Source organism: Macrobrachium rosenbergii, chromosome 6 (genome assembly GCF_040412425.1).
Source record: "Macrobrachium rosenbergii isolate ZJJX-2024 chromosome 6, ASM4041242v1, whole genome shotgun sequence".
NCBI lineage: Eukaryota > Metazoa > Arthropoda > Malacostraca > Decapoda > Palaemonidae > Macrobrachium > Macrobrachium rosenbergii.
In genome coordinates this window covers 18985261-18997760 of record NC_089746.1, presented here as the reverse complement: position 1 = coordinate 18997760, position 12500 = coordinate 18985261, and the positions used below count along the sequence as shown (strand labels likewise).

At 36.4% G+C, this 12500-nt stretch overlaps 1 protein-coding gene across 1 annotated transcript in view; it reads right to left on the bottom strand.

Moving 5' to 3' along the window:
• LOC136839263 (prostamide/prostaglandin F synthase-like) overlaps positions 1-12500 on the bottom strand; it is a 117526-nt gene that overhangs the window by 37475 nt on the left and 67551 nt on the right. Inside the window, exon 2 of the mRNA XM_067105059.1 lies at positions 11027-11160. The gene's annotated coding sequence lies outside the window, so the exon portion shown is untranslated. The remainder of the gene's footprint in view (positions 1-11026; positions 11161-12500) is intronic.

The following is a 12500-nucleotide window of genomic DNA, read 5'->3' as shown; positions in this document are numbered from 1 at the left end:
AACTCAAGACCTAAAAAAGTCTTGTTCCATAATATCCACATAAGCGTAACAAACCATAATACTCTCTCTCTCTCTCTCTCTCTCTCTCTCTCTCTCTCTCTCTCTCTCTCTCTCTCTCTCTCTCTCTCTCTCTCGAGCAAGAATCGTCTACAGGAAAAAATCTAATTTACTTCCCTATTAGATAAGAGGTAATGGCTTCTTTTTCAGATAAGGATAAACGAGTCTTTTTATGATCGAATTCTGGGAATGCAGAGGTAAGCAGAGAGTCCCAGACTCTTTCAAAATATCACGATGGAATCGACGGGAGAGTCAATTTTTGTCGTTTGTTCTTTGGATGACAAAGAGCTTGAGATACACGGAGATGATGATATTAATCTTATTTATTGGACAGGAGTCATATAACAGATGATGATGTATACCGCATATACAGGATTAATACTACAATCATGGACGGATATGCCAATCATATAATCGGAGAAGCCGCCCAGAGGAGATATAACTCTAATATCCTGGAAAATAAAACTGACAAAATGGTTTTGCCTCCATATTCCGATGAAACATTTAAAGAAATAATGATAAGGAAAAAATAGCCTGTGTAAATACTGATAATCAGTATATAAGTAAATGGCAGTGACAAGTGCCTGAAGGAATTCAGGAATCAATTAATAATAAGGATTCTACGAAAAATGAGGCTCGGGATAAATGCCCACTGTCACCAATGACGACAGATATGATTTTGAAAAATAACTAGAAATCCTCTAACGAAAAACAAGAGTCAGTCCGTAAGCAGGGAGCTTTTTATCTAGAAAGGAAAAACATTAGGTTGATATTTATTGGCGGTACCGGATGGGGTTACCTTTAGTAGAAACCAGCTTAACAAGAGCGCGCTCCAAACATTTAAAAGTTTTAAGAAAAAGAAAATTTTAGCGAAAGTCGTCAGCGGTGCAAACGAAAATCGACATTTTTGCATGTAAACGAAAGAACTTTTGACCAAACGGAAGAAGTGCAACGAAAGAACTTTTCATGCAAACGGAAGAACTTTTGCATGCAAACGAAAGAACATGCAAACGAAAGAACTTTGCATGCAAACGGAAGAACTTTTGCATGCAAACGGAAGAACTTTTTGCATGCAAACGAAAGAACTTTTGCATGCAAACGATAGAACTTTTACATGCAAACGGAAGAACTTTTGCATGCAAACGGAAGAACTTTTGCATGCAAACGAAAGAACTTTTGCATGCAAACAGAAGAACTTTTGCATGCAAACGGAAGAACTTTTGCATGCAAACGAAAGAACTTTTGCATGCAAACGGAAGAACTTTTGCATGCAAACGGAAGAACTTTTGGCAAACGAAAGAACTTTTGCATGCAAACGGAAGAACTTTTGCATGCAAACAATACAAACGAAAGAACTTTTGCATGCAAACGAAAGAACTTTTGCATGCAAACGGAAGAACTTTTGCATGCAAACGGAAGAACTTTTGCATGCAAACGAAAGAACTTTTGCATGCAAACGGAAGAACTTTTGCATGCAAACGGAAGAAATTTTGCATGCAAACAAAAGAAACACAAAGAAAAATGCAAACGGAAGAAATTTTGCATGCAAACAAAAGAAAATGCCGTGATGGCCAGAAGGACTGTAGAGTATAGGTTTGGTAAGAGGCTTAATGTTATGATCAGTTGCAAACGAGTTAATCAAAACTGTATCAGAGGATATTGAAGACACAAAAAATAGCTTTCTCTGTCGACGAAACACTTGTAGAAAACCCAGAATATCTTGGAAAACTACTTTGATATTTCTGTCACCAAAGAGAGACAGAATTATTAATCCGCAAACTGATTTCACAAGTAACAAATGAGAATGATGGCGTTCGGCCAACACTTCCAGCCTAATCTTCTGGTCCTCGTCAAAAGGCGACGCCATCTTTAAAGAACCGTTTCGACATATTGCTAATACTGCATATAACACTGATATTTCACTTTTATCATGTCTATATCATTTATCTTGATGGAAAATAAGTTTTGAAACCCGTGCAAAATATTGTCTAAAGTCTTCAATAGTTTCGGGGGTTTTTCTTTCATTGCGAAAAGAAGAAATCGACGCCAATTAGCGTTAACGACCTGGAAGTGTTGAAATCCCCCTCTTTTGTTGAAGGCAATTAGTACAAAAAATATACCAGATATGTTTGAGGAAAGTGTTCGGATATATTCCCGTCTGTACCCTTAATAAGGACGCTTGCCCTGAAAGAAATGTTATTTTCTCCTGCTTTAATTAGTGGATATTTTATTTTTTGTTTTCTACCTTTCCTCTCCATTGTTCTTGTCTTTTCATGGTACTATATTTCAATAAATATTTCTTCTCTCGTTACGTTTCTCGCATTTGATGGTTTTTGAAATGTTTAAAATTTTTTCTGTTTCAATTTACTTAATCTACCATTTTCTGCATATTTATACATATTTATACATTTTGTGTGCACTTGAAGGTTTTGGCATTACTTTGGGAACAAATCTTTTATCTATCTACCTATCTAAATATCTATCATACAGTTCTGAAGCAAAGACACTAAGTCTCCCAGCAGTTTGTTGTGCCCAGCCAATCCTAACCAGAGAGAGACACGAGATCGAATTCCTGGATGAAGATAAAATAACTGATTGAGGAATGTTAACTGCTGTCGCCACGACTAAGTTCATCAACTTCGGAAGTAAACGATCTGCGTTTATACTCTATAAAGAAATGTTCATGAAAAATTCATACACACACACACACACACACACACATATATATATATATATATATATATATATATATATATATATATATATATATATATATATATATATATATATATATATATATATATATATATATATATGAATTTTTAACACCAAAATGAGCACCACATTCTTTGGAAGGTTGTATTTCAAATCACTGGCCCCTGTGGGCTTGTTCCATATGAATAGGGTTCATCTTCTGAATAAGATATATATATATATATATATATATATATATATATATATATATATATATATATATATATATATATATATATATATATATATAGATAGAGAGAGAGAGAGAGAGAGAGAGAGAGAGAGAAGTAAAGAGAGACAACTTGACATCTTGCTTCTCCTGGAATTAAAGGGTACGTACATCGTACCTGATTTAAAGCATAGTGGTAGAGTTATATATTACTAACAAAATAACACTATGGTATCAAGTGATGTCTAAGTAGTGAGCAAATTTGACATAACACTGGTAAGGTTACAGTCAAATGAGTATCTTTGTTGTGTAAAGTAAATCAGTTTGTTAATGAGAGATTTGATGAACCGCTGTGAGATAAAAAAAAAAAAGCTTATTAACGAGGATTATAATGCAACAGCTTTGATATTTATACACAATCATTCAGATCATCAACCCTATTCATATGGAACAAGCCCACAGGGGCCACTGACTTGAAATTCAAGCTTCTAACGAATATGTTCATTTGAAAGAAGTAACAGAAGGTACTGGAAAATACAGAAAGAGGAGGTCAGTTATTAGAAAAGAAAAAATAGACTATCAAATAAATAAATAGACAGAAACGTAACTAAATTATTAAAATAAAAGGGGAATCGCGTTAGGGTAGTAATGCATTGCATCTTCGCTTGACTTTTGAAGTTCCTCAGGGAGACTGTTCCATAGTTCAACTGGGTAAGCAAGAAAGAACCTCTAAAGGAATTCTAAAGGAAACAAGTTTAATAATGAGAAGTACAGTGCAGCTTCAATGATAATCCTGAGTAAATTTCTTATGAGTATGTGCGTGTGCGTGTGAGTGTGCGTCTCTTCGAAGATATCCCCCGTAACCTCGGTACGTAGGACCTTCCCAAAACTAATCTCCCAGGTTCCGAGAGCCATTCTGAACGTGGGAACTTAATCAATGGGCGTTGAGGGACCATTTATCTAGTGCGCGTGTGAACATAAATGGCCGTAAAAAGAGAAAATAAAAGTTTATTGCGATGCTGCCGCAACTCACTTTCGGATTTTTGGAAGTTTTCGAGATTTTTTTTTTTTTTTTTGGCCTTTGTTTTGCTTTTGTATTTATGTTTGTTGCGATGTCACTTGCAAGTCAATTTTGGATTTTTAGAGATCTGGATGCTTATATATCTATGAATATGTTACGTATGAATGAATGATTTTGAAGTATTGCCGTACTCGAAGGTACAAGTTCCCAACAAAGTTATAATAACTTTGCTAGTTTACTTCAGCTACCTCCATTCATATTCTCTCTTCCAGCTTGCTATCCACCCTCGCCTAACAAATTGTTTTCTGGTGCAACTACGACGTTTTCCTCCTGTTACACCTTTCAAACCTTTCCATTCTTAATTTCCTTTTCAGCGCTGAATAACCTCATAGGTCCCAGTATCTGGCCTTGGGCCTAAATTTAATATTAATAATAATAATAATAATAATAATAATAATAATAATAATAATAATAATAATAATAAACTTCAATTATTTTATTTCATTCACATCTTTACTTAAAAGTTCTTGTGCTCATGAAAAATGTTGTGACTTTCCATAAAAATAAGTCGAGAAGAATAAAGAATCTCTAAACATTAGGGAATTTGTATGGAAAGCAATGATATTATTATAAAAACCAGATTTCAAGGCCAGACACATAATTTTCTGCTTTTCCTTTCCAGTTTGCCATGCGATGCCGGAATCGAAACAACTTGAGACAGCCTTTTGACCTATGGAAAAAATTTCAAGCCAACATCTCTCTCTCTCTCTTTCTCTTTCTCTCTCTCTCTCTGTCAAACATATGCATACATTATTTTGTTTATGCATATAAATTATATGTATGTGTCAGCATATATGAATATGTGGTTGTCATTTCTTTACATACATGCTGTATGATATGATATGTAGGCTACCGAATTTACAATTTCATTTGCTCATCCGAATTTGTTAATTGTACATACATTCCAACCATATAATTTTTTCCCAGGCGTTAACCTTCCGGTTCTCAGCAAATCTTTTGGGAGTGAGTTGCTGTCCCCACGTCCTCTTACAGCCTGGATGCAACCCACCACAGTCCGCTGATTACCAGGCACTTAATCACATACTGTGTAGGTCCACAGAAGCATCACGGACTTTCCATTTGCTGAGCCTTTATCGCTTTTTCTTGACATTCTCAGGACTCTTGTCGATGAAGTGAAGTTTGTGAAACGGGTCTTCCTCTTTTTCTCTTTAATAGGTCTCCAAGGGGTCACATGCCTGCAAAATCTGACATTTCAATGTAATCACCCAAACACATACTTATCTCGCCTGACTAAATGACATTTCGTAGGACAGACTGGTTATAAGCCGTTCTTCAGCTCACATCTACTTTCTTGACGTGGAAGGTAACTCTAGAAGATAGCCTCCTTCTACTATTAATGAATTATATTTGAACTGCGAGCTAAAAAAGACCTTGAGGCAGTGACCTTCTCCAATATCTATCATTAAATGGAAGCTTCTAACTCGCGTTATTAATCCTACTATAATAATTTACAGGGCCAACGATGTATTGATTTTTCAGTTACTGGGACTGTATATTTATATGAGCAAGCCCTGGCTCGCAAACGCAATACTTTACATATCAGTTAAATTAATTTCTTATTTTTCATCTTGTACGAACATTTTTAAGAAATGAAATCCATCTGTCTGTTAAATTATCTCCAGTGTCATGAAAGGATGAAAGATAAAAGGCTTCCACGATCCCAGATAATTTTACTGAATGATTTTGACAATAACTATATTCGTCAACTTATTCATTTAAAAAAATTGTCGAGTCGTGGCTTTATTATGATTCCATGAGTAGAACAGATTCACTTTAAAAGAAAAAATTACTTTTAGAGTTTCATTTTTAGACGGACGGTCGGTAAGACATGAAGCAGTATTATAATTTTTCCATATATGTCCGCAAGGTTACTAATAATAGATTCCTCATTGATTTAGTGAAAAAAAGAGAGAGAGAGAGAGAGAGAGAGAGAGAGAGAGGAGTTGAAGGGTGGATTTTGGCGACCAACAGGACTCCCGGCGCCAGACTTTCTGCTATGGTGCCTAAATATTGATTGGCCACCTCTCTCTCTCTCTCTCTCTCTCTCTCTCTCTCTCTCTCTCTCTCTCTCTCTCTCTCTCTCTCTCTTCATGTTCCTCTTTTTCTCGTCATTGGAAGAGACATCATTATCAGGAATATTTGCGCTCTCTCTCTCTCTCTCTTCATGTTCCTCTTTTTCTCGTCATTGGAAGAGGCATCATTATCAGGAATATTTGCTCTCTCTCTCTCTCTCTCTCTCTCTCTCTCTCTCTCTCTGTGCTTTTGGAAGAAATCAATCCCCAAAGTGAATGTGCTTCCTCTTAGTCAACCACTTTTTCTGGGCCTTGAAAAAGCTTCTTTCCCTCAGACGAGATGCTCTAACGTGCATACTACAAAACAGATATACTTCTCTAAAGCATGGCTTACTTGACGAATGGTCATTTCAAGCTATTCTTGATACCTCCTTGTTCCCTAGACTGAGAGATAATTGCTGATTGAGTCCCATACATTTGGAGGTTATTAAGGATAAGTTTCGTCTCTGAAAACCTGGATGATGATGGCAATTACGTCTTTCCACAGGTCTTTGTTTAGGATAACCTTGCTGATGTAACCTTTGTCTGAAATCCACTTTAATTCTTTATTTATTAAAGGAAATTTCAGTAGATGTTCACTATTTGTTAAGGAAATGCGTTATTTTTGATCGTAATACGTTAGTCTGCCAACCTTCATATGAAGATTGCCTTCTCTATATTCCATAACTTTCTTTTGCCTCTATGCTCCCAACGTTGTTGGTTTGTTGCTCTTGAAAAGATGTTTGAGTCTTCTAAAAATTACGCTATCTCTCTATCTGTCTGTTTGCCTATCTGTCTATCTGTCTATCTATCTGTCTATCTATCTATCTATCTACCTATCTATCTATCTATCTATCTGTCTAACTGTCTTTTTGATAACCAATAAAAATGTATTTCCCCAGTTCTGTCTGTCTCTTATCTAAAGGCTGAGTGTCAGAAAGAGGTTATTCGTGTCTTGGTAAATTTAGATAATCCATGACCTACATATCTGCGTCATGTAACTCGTTGATGATTGCTGGATATGCCGTAGAGAAACAAGGTCTCGACCTTGCACGGGAAGGTCAGTAACAAAGAAAATGCCACGAAATCCTGTGAGCGCTTAGATTAAAGGGAAAAGTTCTCACGTTTGATAGCAAAGCCACTGGGATAAATATTGTTTTAATCCTTGTTTCTTTCTAATATACAAATCAGGTGTTCTAAAAGTTCGTGTAAAAAGTATCATGAATCACATAACAATGAGTTTGTCCATAAAATGAATCCCTGCCAATTATTTATGGATATTTTTCAATCTTTAAGTTGATGAATCATGCAATGGAAACTCAGGTATTAAACTCTGTCAAAAAAAGTACACAAAGGACTTTTAGGTGAATTTGATAAAGGAATTATGAGTAAGGGTGCTATAAATAACTCATTTTAATATTGCACAAATATACGAGGGCTCTTCCAACGATTAATTTCTCTCTTTCATTTCTGGGAATTGCTCGACGTAGGCGAAATGTCAGCTCTGTCGCTCAATACATCGGCAACAAAAATCTTTCACTCATTTATTTTTAACACCTGTTGCATCATAGAACGCATATTCGCTTCTGTAGGGTCTAACTTGAAAAAGGAAATATTTTGCTCTTTCTGTGAATTAACACCAAAGAATGTCAGAGAGGCTTCAGTACATCGCCTCTCGTGACCTCTGCTGAAATTTTCCTGCAGCCCTTAGGATAGATGGGAATGAGAGGGTCACAGTGGGGCTCTGAAAGCTAACAGCATGAGTGACTGATGGTTAACGATATAGCTACTTTACGATAATTTATGTGAAAGAATGAAAGAATAAGGGGAACTGCTAAAGTCGTAGAACTATCGAAGAAGACCAGGAAAGAAGACTACAGCGGTATGGCCGTGAGAAGGGATGAGACGCTTATGGAGGAGAGTGATGCAGGCGGAGGTGCCTGGTGGGAGAGCGAGAAGAAGACCGAAGCGAAGGCGGATGGATGTTGTTAAAGAAGATCTGAGAGGCAAACAATTGTCAGAGGACGATGTTTATGACCGGGCAAGGTGGAGGAAAGCTGTCAGAAACATCGACCCCACATAGAAGTGGGAAAAGATGATGAGAAAGAAGAGTTTAGGCGAAAAAGTGAAAAATCTGTCTTACAATGAGCGTCAGGCCACGAATAAAACTTTTTTTTTTATATTAAATAAAATATGTCTGAGCTTTCGTTTCAGTGAATACCTATCTCTGATACTAATTCAAGGATACGTTATGCTGTGACATTTTATGACTGTAGTGAACTAAAAAACTAATGAGGGTGTGCAAAAAAATTCATCTTTTCATTGCATATGTCGATAGCACATTGTGATCCTTATGACGACAAAACTGTATTAACCGGAAAAAAATGGCTGAAAATTAATTAAAAATTTTATAAAATACAATCCATGACGATATTCCGGTGACCTCGGTATATCTTCCTCGATCAATAACAAGCTGAGTATCAGATTTGTTATAATAACCGACGGCAAAGTAGACGATTTAGTGTAAAAACCATATGACAACCCTTTATATTAATAACCATTTTTAAACTGGTAGTTCAGGAATGGAGTATAACTTTACAAGCTCAAGTATTAATGCTTTTGCTTACAAAATTGGGGATAAAGTCCCTGTTTAAGCATGGAATAATGTTTATATTATACAGAGGTAGTTGAAAGAAGTGGAATGTATTGCAAACCATAGGTTTATTACAGTAGATGCATTCTGATTTGTACATACCATACACCGTAAGCTTGATTTTGATAATTACAATTTATCCGCATCTTTGTATCAAGCGTACAGTGATAGTTTTTACTGAAGTACCATTGTAGTATCCGATAAATATGTTTATCATTATGAGCATGAAATGATATGGATATATAGCTTGCCTTTAACAGTAATATTGTCTGTGTCCCTTTATCTGTGTACCTGTCTATCCATCTACCTATAAGAAACTTCAGAAGTTCTAAGTTGGGACAAATATTGACATGAAGCTTTGAATTCTATTGAGCAAGTTATTGATGGCCTTTATAGTTTACTTTCTTAAAAGCAACTGAATAAGTTCCAACAGATTAATTAGTGGCTCCTCTCTAATCAATAATGTGTTCTTCTCTCTCTCTCTCTCTCTCATTCACAAACATACAGAGGGTATATGGATGCATCTTACGTAGATTACACAATGCGGGCTTATATTTACTTCTAGAAATAACGCATAATTCAATTCTAAAGCGCACATGTTCCATAATTATATATATATATATATATATATATATATATATATATATATATATATATATATATATATATATATATATATATATATATATATATATATATATATATATATATACATACATATATATATATATATATATTTATATATGTGTGTATGTATGTATATATGTATCTATTTGTTTTTTAGTATTATGTCCGAGGAATTCTCACACTGAAATCAAGAAGAAGAACGGCCAGGCTAGCAACGGCAAGCCGTACTCTCTCTCTCTCTCTCTCTGAGTGTTGCGAGCTTTGGATGAATATCAGCAGAATAATGCATTTCATGGCTCACAGGCGAATGCATCGTAATTAGAGAGACGGGGCCTTTGATCTTCGCTCCATTTCGCCTGCAATTGGGGCGAGGGACGGCCTTCCTATAGCGGCAATTATTACCTGTTTCGGTTTGACCCGTAGGTTACTTATTCACGCTTCGTGACAGACATGCTGGAAGCTTAAGATGCAAACTGTGTAGAGACTGAGAAACAAACAAACCAGAGAGAGAGAGAGAGAGAGAGAGAGAGAGAGAGAGAGAGAGAGAGAGAGAGAGAGAGAGAGAGAGAGAGAGAGAGAAAAGCTGGGGTGCAGGAATGCATATTAACTGTATCCCGCTCCATTTTTGTGGGGACTATTGTGAATTCTCTCTTTTTATTTAAAATCTTTTATCTGCAATGAGCAAAGTTGCGTATGGAACAAACACAAAAAGCCATTGGCTCATTAAGCAGGCCTTCTCTGAATAGTCTGCCCCATGTGAGGAGATAGAAAAGAGTATGAAAGCTACAAATAAATATAGATAGCTTAACAAACAAATGAATAGTGACATACAATAACAGCAACATAAGTCCGAAATGCAATGGCAAGGACACACTGATACTGTCACAAAGGCCATTCTACAGTTTTGCTGTAAAGAGAATGAAAGATTCCTGGAACTTTGCTGTGTGACATCGTGATACCTCTGATAGCCCATATACCATTTTTATTCTACTTTGATGGTTGACACTGTGATAATTAAGTGTATATCTCTTTTCTATTTCACAAAGTGTATATATTTGTCTTTTAATTATTGGCCCCATGCTGACATCACTTGCATAATATTCTGTTTATTTTTATTATCTCCCAGATTCCTCTAAATCCGTTTTTCAAACTTATCATCGCCCCAGTTTTTAATCTTTAATTAATATGTTATCCTGATTAGTCTGGCAACTGAAATCTGAATTTTCATTTCAAAATTTTATTCTATTCTGCTGGACTTATAACTGATCTATTTAAATTTTTATGCCCATTCGAATAACTGGGTAGCCTGTTAGTCAGTGGATCTGATGTTTATTTGTAAGAAGAAAATGCTTTACTTTTGATTTTACGGTTTTGGTGATTCTGTTCCCAAAATGCTTATTTGTTAAGACTGAGGAAGATGGGATTAAGGTCGTACGAAGAATTCGAAGGAGAGGTGGAAATCAATACCCAGCACTGAGGGTATTTTACTCGATTTTCTGTAGAGGTTAGAGAACTTTGTTACTAGGCGTAACTTACAGTCTCCAGAAGTAAATAATTTCTTTTGAGGATTTTCAGAGTTATGCTTTTACGTTACATGTCATCATACTACTTACTCTTATTACTGTCAAGATAAAGCTTGAAGACTGAGAACATTCTCGCACTGAAATTAATTTTCTCAGCACTGCGCAGTTCGAAGTTTCCTTTTCCTCTTCTTCCTTTGGATTACTCCATGTCGGCCTCACGATACCTGTGATAGATTGCAAAAATATATTAGAGCAATAACATACTATTATGATTAGCAAGAACCAAATTGCCTCCCCCTCCTTTGTTGTGGTTGGTTGTTCTGTTGTGTTTCATTTACTGCCAGCCGGCCGATCGATAGACCATCTGTTACTTAAAAACAAGGGTTTAAAAGATTAAAGGCGCTCCATTTTTGATAAAAGATCTTTCCTTCGAGGCAAAAGTAATCTGGCTTGGGTGTTTCTCCTACAGGCCAAAACCTCCCCTGGGCAGCAGGTGCAATGAGTCAAACATCTGTGTTGGGCGCACCCCTGCCCCATAGGAGGATAAAAGCAAAAGCCCACGAGGTCTCGACACACACGCGGGCTGGAAGATATGGAATGAAGACGTCCCCAACACCTGGCCCCATCGATGCCCTTGCATCCTAACCACGTGGCCCTTTCAAAGTATACTTTTCCTCGTGCCCCTTCGATGTATTCCTCGAGCCCACACGCCATTGCTTGGAGTTTCGAGGAGTCCCCATCGCCTTGCCCCTTTACGGATGTTTGCATCTCACCACGTTTCGCCTCGAAATCGCAAGTCATCCACGGACTGCTCTACGCGCCCTGAAAATCTGCTAAGGTAAAGTGCCCTGGAAGAGCCCCATTTCAGTCACGCTTTTGTCTCGTAATATTTTCTTAAAGAGAAAGCCAGAAATCTCCCTTGTTATGTCCGTGCGCCTCTTGCATCGGCAGTATTAATTCTTTATTACTCCTTTGGCACCCTCAGTGCAGCTTCGAATTCATTATTCTTTTGTCTATTTTCATTGTATAATGTGCATATCTCATTTCAGAGGAGCTTCTCGAACTGTGGCTGGAATCAGTTTCATTCAATCTACTTGAGTTCCTCTTTCCACTAAGGTCATTTATGTAAATACACTACTTTAAATGTGCCCACGTGTTTGTAATATTTCCTCAGTAACCAGAGCCCTATGCTCATATGAAATTCTCCTTTGTTTTCCTCTTTTTTTACGTTTTATAGTCAGAATCACAAGGCTAAATTACCTTAAATTGTTGCTACCTGTCTCACAGAGCATATTTCAAACTAAAACCACGGAAAAACGTAAAAATACATATACCAATACTCCTTCTAAGGAGACAGGGTTATAGATGAATAAAAACACCTACATACATGCATATATGTGTGTGTGTGTGTGTTTGTATGTATTATGTTTGGTTGTGTATGTGTGAAAGTATGTTTGTAGGTATTTTAAGAGGAAAACTTAATTGAAAGCACCTGCGACAACTGAGTTTAGAGTATAATAGATAATCATACATAAATGCATAAGTGTAAAGATCTTACACATGT